Source organism: Littorina saxatilis, linkage group LG16 (genome assembly GCF_037325665.1).
Source record: "Littorina saxatilis isolate snail1 linkage group LG16, US_GU_Lsax_2.0, whole genome shotgun sequence".
NCBI classification, from domain to species: domain Eukaryota; kingdom Metazoa; phylum Mollusca; class Gastropoda; order Littorinimorpha; family Littorinidae; genus Littorina; species Littorina saxatilis.
This window is the reverse complement of record NC_090260.1, coordinates 32,701,231-32,713,901: the sequence shown is the minus strand read 5'-3', so window position 1 is coordinate 32,713,901 and position 12,671 is coordinate 32,701,231. Positions and strand designations below refer to the sequence as shown.

Below are 12,671 nucleotides of genomic sequence, written 5' to 3'. Positions count from 1 at the left end.
CTCTCTCTCTCTGTGTGCAGAACACATGTTTCCAAGGAGACAAGTAATGCCTTCCAGCAAGGAACGCGGTTGCCTAGGAGGTCGTACATTGGAATCGGAGGAAACAGCCTGTCCCTGACTTATTTTAATAGGTAAACGACTCAACTTAGACAGCCAGAACGAAGACCAACACACAATCTAGTCACATGTGCAACATTATGACGAGATCCACGGGAACCAATCACACTTCTTTCGTCCTACCAACCCAGAATCGGTAACGTACGGTACGAAATTAAAAGAAGAAGACAGTTTAGTTGTTGGAACGTTTAACTTTTCACAAACGATACATACGCAAGCACGTTGACCTAAAAGTCTGTATAGGGGACAGACATACACATAACTATGATACAAAATAAAACAAATATAAATAACGAGACTTAGCACACACTGTAAACTGAAGTGTTTCACTTTTGAACACACATTTTGTAACCAGTTGTGAACACTGTGGGAAATACTCTATGGTTCTACTGGCAAAAAGTAGCACACATGGTAAACGCGTATTAGTGTTTAACATGTGTAGGGGAAGGGCTCCTAATATGGACCGGCTCCTAATATGGACCACCTTCTGTTCTGACAAACTAACGGCGCTAGAGCGCTCAAAAAAGTTGTATTCGCTGTATTCACCCTCTCTGGATAACTTGCACATGTCAAAACAGTTGCAGAAACAGAAATCTCAAAACCGTTAGGCTTTTTCTTCTTTTTATATTTAGTCAAGTTTTGACTAAATATTTTAACATCGAGGGGGAATCGAAACGAGGGTCGTGGTGTATGTGCGTGCGTGTGTGTGTGCGTGCGTGTGTGTGTGTGTGTGTGTGTGTAGAGCGATTCAGACTAAACTACTGGACCGATCTTTATGAAATTTGACATGAGAGTTCCTGGGTATGAAATCCCCGAACGTTTTTTTCATTTTTTTGATAAATGTCTTTGATGACGTCATATCCGGCTTTTCGTGAAAGTTGAGGCGGCACTGTCACGCCCTCATTTTTCAACCAAATTGGTTGAAATTTTGGTCAAGTAATCTTCGACGAAGCCCAGACTTCGGTATTGCATTTCAGCTTGGTGGCTTAAAAATTAATTAATGACTTTGGTCATTAAAAATCGGAAAATTGTAAAAAAAAATAAAAAATTATAAAACGATCCAAATTTACGTTTATCTTATTTTCCATCATTTTCTGATTCCAAAAACATATAAATATGTTATATTCGGATTAAAAACAAGCTCTGAAAATTAAATATATAAAAATTATTATCAAAATTAAATTGTCCAAATCAATTTAAAAACACTTTCATCTTATTCCTTGTCGGTTCCTGATTCCAAAAACATATAGATATGATATGTTTGGATTAAAAACACGCTCAGAAAGTTAAAACAAAGAGAGGTACAGAAAAGCGTGCTATCCTTCTTAGCGCAACTACTACCCCGCTCTTCTTGTCAATTTCACTGCCTTTGCCATGAGCGGTGGACTGACGATGCTACGAGTATACGGTCTTGCTGAAAAATGGCAGCTACTTGACTAAATATTGTATTTTCGCCTTACGCGACTTGTTTCTCTTTTGGCAGCGTTCACTCTAAATTTGCCGCCTAAAACGGACTCGTTTCTGTCCACAGCCAAAGCTTTTATCACACAGAAATTGCTATATATGACAGCTAAAACCGTATTTGTTACATTTTAGCAGTGTTGACCCCGAGTTTCTACTGCAAACAAAACAAGTCGCGTAAGGCGAAAATACAACATTTAGTCAAGCAGCTGTCGAACTCACAGAATGAAACTGAACGCAATGCCATTTTTCAGCAAGACCGTATACTCGTAGCATCGTCAGTCCACCGCTCATGGCAAAGGCAGTGAGATTGAAAAGAAGAGCGGGGTAGTAGTTGCGCTAAGAAGGATAGCACGCTTTTCTGTACCTCTCTTTGTTTTAACTTTCTGAGCGTGTTTTTAATCCAAACATATCATATCTATATGTTTTTGGAATCAGGAACCGACAAGAAATAAGATGAAAGTGTTTTTAAATTGATTTCGACAATTTAATTTTGATAATAATTTTTATATATTTAATTTTCAGAGCTTGTTTTTAATCCAAATATAACATATTCATATGTTTTTGGAATCAGAAAATGATGGAGAATAAGATGAACGTAAATTTGGATCGTTTTATAAATTTTTATTTTTTTTTACAATTTTTAGATTTTTAATGACCAAAGTCATTAATTAATTTTTAAGCCACCAAGCTGAAATGCAATACCGAAGTCTGGGCTTCGTCGAAGATTACTTGACCAAAATTTCAACCAATTTGGTTGAAAAATGAGGGCGTGACAGTGCCGCCTCAACTTTCACGAAAAGCCGGATATGACGTCATCAAAGACATTTATCAAAAAAATGAAAAAAACGTTCGGGGATTTCATACCCAGGAACTCTCATGTCAAATTTCATAAAGATCGGTCCAGTAGTTTAGTCTGAATCGCTCTACACACACACACAGACAGACACACACACACACACACACACACATACGCACATACACCACGACCCTCGTCTCGATTCCCCCCTCTACGTTAAAACATTTAGTCAAAACTTGACTAAATGTAAAAATAATAGCAACATCTCAAAGTATGTGCGAGTCCCCTAATATGGACCACCTTCAACAAATCGAAGTAAATAAAAGCTAAAGGCTATTTTCATTAATTCATTAATAAGCTTGCTGGAAATAACCTATAACTAGCCCTCGAGATTTAAAAAAACAAGTCGCGTAAGGCGAAAATACAATATTTAGTCAAGTAGCTGCCCTTTTTCAGCAAGACCGTATACTCGTAGCATCGTCAGTCCACCGCTCATGGCAAAGGCAGTGAAATTGACAAGAAGAGCGGGGTAGTAGTTGCGCTAAGAAGGATAGCACGCTTTTCTGTACCTCTCTTTGTTTTAACTTTCTGAGCGTGTTTTTAATCCAAACATATCATATCTATATGTTTTTGGAATCAGGAACCGACAAGGAATAAGATGAAAGTGTTTTTAAATTGATTTCGAAAAAAAAATTTTGATAATAATTTTTATATATTTAATTTTCAGAGCTTGTTTTTAATCCGAATATAACATATTTATATGTTTTTGGAATCAGCAAATGATGGAGAATAAGATAAACGTAAATTTGGATCGTTTTATAAATTTTTATTTTTTTTTACAATTTTCCGATTTTTAATGACCAAAGTCATAAATTAATTTTTAAGCCACCAAGCTGAAATGCAATACCGAACCCCGGGCTTCGTCGAAGATTACTTGACCCAAATTTCAACCAATTTGGTTGAAAAATGAGGGCGTGACAGTGCCGCCTCAACTTTCACGAAAAGCCGGATATGACATTTATCAAAAAAATGAAAAAAACGTTCGGGGATTTCATACCCAGGAACTCTCATGTCAAATTTCATAAAGATCGGTCCAGTAGTTTAGTCTGAATCGCTCTACACACACACACAGACACACACACAGACACACGCACATACACCATACCCTCGTTTCGATTCCCCCTCGATGTTAAAATATTTAGTCAAAACTTGACTAAATATAACAAGTCGCGTAAGGCGAAAATACAATATTTAGTCAAGTAGCTGTCGAACTCACAGAATGAAACTGAACGCAATGCCATTTTTCAGCAAGACCGTATACTCGTAGCATCGTCAGTCCACCGCTCATGGCAAAGGCAGTGAAATTGACAAGAAGAGCGGGGTAGTAGTTGCGCTAAGAAGGATAGCACGCGTTTCTGTACCTCTCTTTGTTTTAACTTTCTGAGCGTGTTTTTAATCCAAACATATCATATCTATATGTTTTTGGAATCAGGAACCGACAAGGAATAAGATGAAAGTGTTTTTAAATTGATTTCGACAATTTAATTTTGATAATAATTTTTATATATTTAATTTTCAGAGCTTGTTTTTAATCCGAATATAACATATTTATATGTTTTTGGAATCAGCAAATGATGGAGAATAAGATAAACGTAAATTTGGATCGTTTTATAAATTTTTATTTTTTTTTACAATTTTCAGATATTTAATGACCAAAGTCATTAATTAATTTTTAAGCCACCAAGCTGAAATGCAATACCGAAGTCCGGGCTTCGTCGAAGATTACTTGACCAAAATTTCAACCAATTTGGTTGAAAAATGAGGGCGTGACAGTGCCGCCTCAACTTTCACGAAAAGCCGGATATGACGTCATCAAAGACATTTATCAAAAAAATGAAAAAAACGTTCGGGGATTTCAAACCCAGGAACTCTCATGTCAAATTTCATAAAGATCGGTCCAGTAGTTTAGTCTGAATCGCTCTACACACACACACACGCACAGACACACATACACCACGACCCTCGTTTCGATTCCCCCTCGATGTTAAAATATTTAGTCAAAACTTGACTAAATATAAAAATGTAACAAAAAGTCTTCTTTTCGTGGAAGTTGATAATTTCACTTATTTTCACTCTGTTTTTGATAAGCTTCTTTAGTTTCTCGGTGTGCTTCAAATAATGCTCTCATCAACCTGAAACAGATAAATCTAGAGCATATTTTAATTAGGCTGACTTGTACACTAAGTTGTATCATGTTATTTTGAAATATAGGGGGCTTTTTACAGTGATTTGTGAAGGCCGCTTCACTTGTCCATATTAGGCGCCCAGGCTCCTACACTCTAAACAAAAGTGTTCCACTCCTGAACACCCTTTCTGTAACCACTTCTGAACACCCTTTTAGTAGAACACTTTTGGAACACTTTTGGAACACAAAAAGTGTTCTATACACAAAAAAGTGTTCCAAAAGTGTTCCAAAAGTGTTCACATCTGAACACTTTTAAGTGTTCACCCTGCTGTAACCACTTCTGAACACATAAAAGTGTTCAGGTCAACACTTTTAGAACACTTTTGGAACACTTTTGGAACACTTTTAGAACACTTTTGGAACACTTTTGGAACACTTTTAGAACACTTTTAGAACACTTTTGGAACACTTTTGGAACACTTTTAGAACACTTTTGGAACACTTTCATCCTGCACTGTCATACAATTCAGAAAGACATTAAAATCAAATTTTGTGAGCAAAGAAGCATTTTTAATTGACAAAAAGAAATGTCTGCAGCAGTCGCAGAACAAACGGGTCTGGGGTAGGAATTGTTGAACACATAATATACCGAGCAACAAAATTCGTCATTGTTTGATTGACAAAATCTTCATCAATTATAAAGTTAGAATTATTAAACTACAAAAGTTTAATGAAGGCATGTTTGACCTTGCTTTTGTGTGATTATTTTGATGCTGTGACTGTTTTAACACACGGGACAAGCAGGTTTATCGTAAAACACATAATGCGCGCTGTAAAACACATAATGCGCGCTCGCAGCACGTGCAAGTAGAGCAGGAGAAATCTGATGTGTGAGATGTGTTCACTAATGCATTAGCAACCAAAAGAGACCATGGCACGCTTGCTGCCAGTCTCACTTTTGAAACAGCCAGGATGCCAAGATTGACACCACCAAAATGCCAGGTCGATTTAAAGCTGGGGGTGATCCAGAAGCGCTGGCATGTGCTTTAAACGTGCATGTGTCAACAGTTTATCACCTTCTGCAATGTTCTGGTGACATTGGAAGCACTGCAGTTATGCAACGCGGTAGATTTTTTCGCATTACCCCAATAAGACAAGATCGCAATTTCCTTCCACAACGTCTTCGACATCGATTCAATTCAGCCGCTGACAATACCAGGAACATCACTGGTAGCAACCAGTGTCCGATCAGTGGCCAGAGAACGCGATGAAGGCTGACTGAGCGAGACCTCCAAAACTTCGTTTTGTCCCGTGTGTTGAAACAATCGCAGCATCAAAATACTCACGCAACAGCTGTGTCAAACATGCCTTCATCAAAATGTTGTGGTTTGATAATTCTAACTCCATAATTGTTCGAGATTTTGTCAATCAAACATTGCATAATTTTTTCGCGTTTCTTTTGTTGCTCGGTATATGTTGCTATTAAATAATATGAACGGAGCTCTGGTAAACCCCATCTTGAAAGTTCACACACGAAAGTCCGATAACAAAAACACCCTTCAGAGTTGGGAGGATTCCAGGCCCTTGGTCTTTGGTTTAGTTTTCAACTCGCTGTCCGGAACATCCTGTTCGAAATAAAAGTGAGTTTTAGAACATGATGCATTTCCAACTCTTAACAGGTTTGTATTAAACGTTTGTACTTAATTGATAACACTGAAGTGTAAATCTTAACTACTAGTGGACTTCTTCTTGCTGTCAGCAGATCTCCAACAATCGCAGTTACAGGTAAACTTTTTTTATTCCAGAACGGGCATAGGTCACATAACAGAGAACAAATACGTCACGTCCAATTCGCTCTCACCTTCCCAACACACAATGACACTCGCATGCACGCACATGCACACACGACTGAATGTAAAAAGTAGTCCCTCTTGAAGCAGGAGTCTGTCCCTAAGAACAAAAAGTAGAATTAAAATAGGTCTTTCGCAAGGATTTCATTAGCGCGTGGCCACTCTGGAAAATGGCACTCTACAAATTGTTTATATAAGGTAAGCAGTAAACCGTACTGCTAATGTGGCGAGGCCTTGAGCACGCCCGTTTTCCTTAACTCGTTCTTAACCTATGTGAACCCAGGGAAAACACCTTGTCAACAATCACTGGAAGCCAAAGATCACTGTCGCAATTAATCGTGAACTCCGATGAGTTTTAGTTCAAAGAAAAGGGTGTCATATTGAATGCACCCTCTAGTAATCCGTTTGTAAAGAAACTACCTAAGTTTTGTTGGTTTGATCTAAATAATGAATTATAAGGAAATCATTTATTATGTAATGTATTCTATATTATAGAATGCATTCTATAACGTCCCGAACTGCCTTCTATGATAAAATGCATTCTATTTACACAAAATACCAAAATGCTTTTTATGATAGAATGCGTTCTTTAACGTCCTGAAATGCATTATAATTTATATGCATAATGTCCCGAAACTACAACAGGCCAGCCCCGCAAAGAAAAGCAGAACTACACACACACACAGAGAGAGAGAGAGAGAGAGAGAGAGAGAGAGAGAGAGAGAGAGAGAGAGAGAGAGAGACAGAGAGAGACAGAGACAGAGAGACAGAGAGAGAGAGAGAGAGAGAGACAGAGAGAGAGAGAGACAGAGACAGAGAGACAGAGACAGAGAGACAGAGACAGAGACAGAGAGAAAGAGAGAGCTGTGTGTGAGAGTGTTTGCTTTCGAAGCAGGGACCATACCGAGCTGGCCTGTAGAAGTTTTGTGGCGCTTTATGGAATGCATTCTATCATAAGAATGCATTCTATCATAAGAATGCATTGTTGGACGTTATAGAATGCATTCTATCATAGAATACATTTCTGGGCAAATGACAAGTATGATTGAATGCATTCTATATTATACAATGTTTTCTATTTTATAGAATGCATTCTATAAATATAGAATGTGTTCTATGATATGGAATGCATTCTTTAATATAAAATGCATTCTAATTTCTATCATAATTTTCTAAAATATTTCATTATTTAGATCAAACTAACCAAAACTTACAAACGGATCGCTTTTAACTCACGTGATCTCAAGCTAAACCTACGTGAACCGAAGGAAAACACCTTGTCAGCGACCATTGGAGGCCAGCGATCACTGTCAAAACCAATCATAAACTCCGATGAAAATATTTTCAAAAGAAAAGGGTGTCATATTGAATGCACCCTGCATACACTGTTAGCGGCAATGGCAGATCCAAGCAGATCAGCAGCGTGCTGTCTGTTGGCCATGCTTTGACTAAAACTGGCCTCAGTGTTTACGGCACTACTCTACCATAACGAATGGAAATTCTGAGTAGACTTAGTTCAGGAAAACATTTTATCATTGCAGGCCTCAGCACTCACTGAACTTAAAAATATGTATGTTTTTTCCACCTTTTAAGGAGAAGACTGCAAAATAAGGCAGCATTCTCAAAATGTAACTGCGCTGTATCCCACAGAAAGCTTAAACTTACATGAATGAAGTGCATCCACAAGGTTTCGTCGCATTACTGTTAGCTCCATCTCCAGAAAGTGCCTCAGCCAAGCAGTATGGTTCCTGCACACACAAGATGCATGTTAAGAAATCAAACACTATTTTACTGAAGTTCCACATCGTAGCAACACTGACAAGTGTTCTGATTCTCATACTTTTGTTTATTGTGAAACTGTGTATCAACATTTAGATTTCTGTCAAATGTGGAAGGAGAGGGGGCTGGCTGTGTGTGTGTGTGTGTGTGTGTGTGTGTGTGTGTGTGTGTGTGTGTGTGTGTGTGTGTGTGTGTGTGTGTGTGTCCACATATGAGTTTGGCGACTGTCTGGTGTGTTTTGCACGGAGATATTAATTTTGAAACAGAGTATTTCAGCAAAATAGTATAATCAATGATTCCGCAACCGCCGGCACAATTGGCCTAGTGGTAAGGCGTCCGCCCGGTGATCGGGAGGTCGTGGCTTCGAACCCCGGCCGGGTCATACCTAAAACTTTAAAATTGGCAATCTCGTGGCTGCTCCGCCTGGCGTCTGGCATTATGGGGTTAGTGCTAGGACTGGTTGGTCCGGTGTCAGAATAATGTGACTAGGTGAGACATGAAGCCTGTGATTCTGTCTTGTGTGTGGCGCACGTTAAATGTCAAAGCAGCACCGCCCTGATATGGCCCTTCGTAGTTGGCTGGGCGTTAAGCAAACAAACAAACAAAACTTATCAGATCAATTTGAAAGTCAATATTTCTCTGCAAAACTACACACTATATATGCAAATGCAGGACATGCGTACCTTGGTAAACACGTCTGGGTTGCCGTCAGTGCCTCCTGTTCATCCTCAGTGCAATTCAGAAGAAATGTGCGCAGGTTACGCCCACATCGATTCGCCACATGGGCACATCAGCTCAAACGGCTTCCCAGTTCCCTGAAAGTGTGATAGATCTGTGAAATCAAATACAACCAAGCATGCATAGAATTATTCTAAATTGCGCACACAATCAACCTGGCCACTATTATGATGAATGTTGTTCATTAATGTATGCTGTTTTTAGCCTACCGCTTCACTTTTATATCTAGCGTGCAGATCGTGCATCTATGATCTAACCAAAGGAAGAAGAAGAATCCGAAAATCTGCAAATGTATTGCTCTGACCACAGGCGGAAGGTATCGTTCACTGGACCACCATTATAATTATAAGGAACCCCTGGACATACAAGTATAACAATAACACAAAACCAAGCACATCAACCAGAATAAAAAAATCAACATCAAATTGAAATAGAGTTTATTTACCAACGCAGAACTAATGTAAAAGGTCCACTGATCAGCTGAAACCGTTGCGACAGCAAAATTAGAGAAATTGTCTTCAAACGTCCACAGATACAAGTAACAGGAACATGTTACAACAAAAATACGAGTGACTAAGCTTAGATGAATTAATACAAAATCTCAGCAAGCAACTTACAGATAACAATTGGAAATCCTGAGCCAAATCAACGCAGCGACAACGCAGACAGGTCCACAGATCTAAAAGTGTCAACGTTCTTTTTTGGTCCAGCTGAAGCATGATGGGACAATTAGTAACATTATTAAATTGTAAAAATAAAAATGCTAATACTTACCGCTTATTAGATGTCTCAGATGAAATAAATGTTTGATGAAAAAATATAAGCACAACACGATTAAAAACAAAAACAATAAAACGTCCCACAGCGGTCTAGGGGGTATAAAAATTATATACTCTAAGCGACGCTAGATCCCGACGAGTCTCCGTAGCTCAATCTGTAGAGCGCTGACATGGCAAGGCGAAGGTCTCGGGTTCGAATCTGCTCATGGCCCAAATATTTTTAATGTATTATTTTATTCGGAGCATGACTAAAAGACGAAGTGGAACACTTGTTGAACACGTGTGTTCACCTGGTGTTCCACTGTGCAAAAAAGTGTTTACCATGTGTTCCAAAAGTGTTCAGGTAGCAGAAGATGCTTCAGGATAACACATTGAGAACACTTTCTGTGTTCCAAAAGTGTAAAAATGTGTTCACCCTAACACTTTAAGTGTTCACCCTAAACACTTTCAGTGTTCTCAAAGTGTTATAAAATTTAGAGTGTAATATGGACCCTTTGTGAGTTTTTTTGTATTTAATTTTTGCTGAATATCTATCAAAGCTATTTCACTCTAATTAGGCCTAACGGTTAACCTAAGAGAGAAGGACTACCAAACACAAAATGAAACTTCTTCGCAAGAAAATAAGCTAGTTATCAGCATGAAACAAAAAGTGGTCCATATTAGGAGCCCTTCCCCTACTACTTTTTCCAGTTAAATGATATAGTTCGCCACACACTGTTCACAACAAAAAAGTGTGTTTAAAAGTGGAACACTACCCAATATTGACGGACTGTGTGATGATATCTTCTGGTATGGTCTGTTGAGACAGTGATATCAAAATCGAGACCGGAGGTCGAGATTTTGATATCACTGTCGAAACAGACCAATAGCAGAAGATATCCTCACACAGTCAGTCAATGTTAGATATATTGCTAATTCTCTGGACATTTTGTATTTACTGTAAAGAAATTACAAAAGTATTTGTCTCAGTTTTGGCTGTTCCATATCCCTCCCTCTGATTATTATTTCTTTTTGTTCACTCTTTTCTTGTACTTTTCAGTATTTCAAAATGTCTTTTCTTTCAAAAAGTCTTTAGTCACTTGCTCAACTAAATTCTGGGATAATTACATTTTCATATATATTTGTTTGTTTTTAAATGTAAGTGTTTTTGTTTTTGAAGTGGGGAAGCAATAAAGAGGTCGTCGATATCAAAACTGATATCGACGGAAATGTCGTCGATATCACTTTTGCACTGAGCTCAGTTTTGCCCAAATGACCAATGGAAATCCACGTAACATATGAAATAGCAATATTTCAGTTTATAGTGCAGTATGCGTTGGATTCCACCTCTGGTTTGTTCAAACTTAAAATAAAATAAAAATATTTACTTTCTAAATGCGCACACAACTATGCGGGCTAATTTCCAACATGGATAATATCAGATGTAAAAACTCACCAGTGCACGAAATCCTCTGCTCACAATCTGTGCACCCAATAACTGCGACAGATACAGCGCTAGCAGGCAACGTTACACGACAGTACAAGTCGCGACCCTTCTTCGCCCGTACGAAGGTTGATCCAAGAGTTTGAAAGAAATCCTAAGCTCACGACGAATTCAATACAACTGCCACAAAAGCTGTCACTTTTCTGTTGAAGAGGAAATAGCAAACCCCACAACCTAAGCTAAGTATTCATCTCTTCACAATCATGTTTTGTATAGGGTGTGTATCTTGTTTGTCTGTTTGACACATCAGTATATATGAACAAGGCCTATTGAACGTTTCGCTTAGACTATGCATCAAATATACCATGAATTAACCAGTGTGATTGTAGCATATAGCATAGTCTTGTATGTCTGATGTTATTTGATGCTGATGTCTGATGTTGTTGTCATGTTATATATGTACCAAAAGAAAGAAAACCATGTTGAAAAAAAAATAAATTTATTGTTGGCTTTTTATTCCAACAGAGAGCATATTCCACAGGAGTAAGGGACAAGAGAAAGCGTACTGATCCAAGTGTTACTTTTACTGGACAGACACTTTTGTAAACAGATGTTGCGCTATGCCTGTGCGTGCGTGTGTATGTCTTGATTTTGGCGCTCACTAAATTTCACATACTCTGACCTTTAAATTGGTTATAATTATTGGACTAAAGTGTTGTAAATTCAAAGCTCCCAATTAATCCAATGGCATTCTTGAGTTATATTCAATGCATTTAGTCATTCTATTGAAGCAAATGAAATTATTTGACGGAATCAGCTCCAAACTTGAGCGTAATTTCGTCATTTGTGTAATTGGTCGAGAAAAAACTACCGCCATGTGTCTCCCTTTGTCTCCCTTTCGTTCTGAAAATGGCCGCGCAGATGTTTTACTTTCAAGCCCCATGTAAATGAAACGCATCTGTACAGTTCATTCCGTAACTTGGAGAGTGTAACTAAAAAAAGACTTGTTATGCTTTCAAGACCAAGTTCGAACAAATTCAGAGGCTTACATTAAATCAAAAAACCCAGATAGACTGCCAACGCTCTACATTCAGAATAAAAGAAACAAAAGACAAAAAAACACATTATCTACCATTCTTGGTTTGTTTGTTTTTTAATTCAGAGCCTTACATTGCAACCAAAAAAACGTCCTTGAATTTACAACGCAAAAGTTTTAACATAAGTTGCAGTGCTTTGAGTTCAACCCTCGCACAGAAAAGTCTAACAGCTTGTCAAAGGATGCCGCCCTCACAACTCCATAGGGAGCTCGTGTGTCTCTTCTCCTTCTGTTCCCAGGAACCGGATACACGCGATCATGACATGCGCACTCGCAGGCATCGCATAGTTATCCCCCTTACTTCTCGCGTTTCTGGCTGTAGGCTGTCCTAAGGTTGTGGTCAGCCCACAGAAAGGGGTACAAAGTCGTGTTGATTAAAACTCCGTGGAATCCGGATTAGGCAGGGAAGGGAAGGATCCTAAAGGTCTGCGTTGTAAAGGTACA

The 12,671-nt window shown here is 38.4% G+C and overlaps 1 long non-coding RNA gene across 2 annotated transcripts; it reads right to left on the bottom strand.

The window, feature by feature from the left end:
* Nucleotides 1-5,289: 5,289 nt before the first annotated feature.
* LOC138950861 (uncharacterized) lies at nucleotides 5,290-10,186 on the bottom strand. 2 transcript variants are annotated; one of them, XR_011450838.1, is made up of 4 exons: nucleotides 9,375-9,540; nucleotides 8,875-9,006; nucleotides 8,078-8,160; nucleotides 5,290-6,187 (listed from the first exon to the last, which is right to left on the bottom strand). It is a non-coding gene; the product is annotated as an uncharacterized lncRNA (long non-coding RNA). The 2 variants fall into 2 exon arrangements; XR_011450837.1 differs by lacking the exon at nucleotides 9,375-9,540 and adding an exon at nucleotides 9,547-10,186 and having other exon boundaries at nucleotides 5,291-6,187.
* Nucleotides 10,187-12,671: the final 2,485 nt, after the last annotated feature.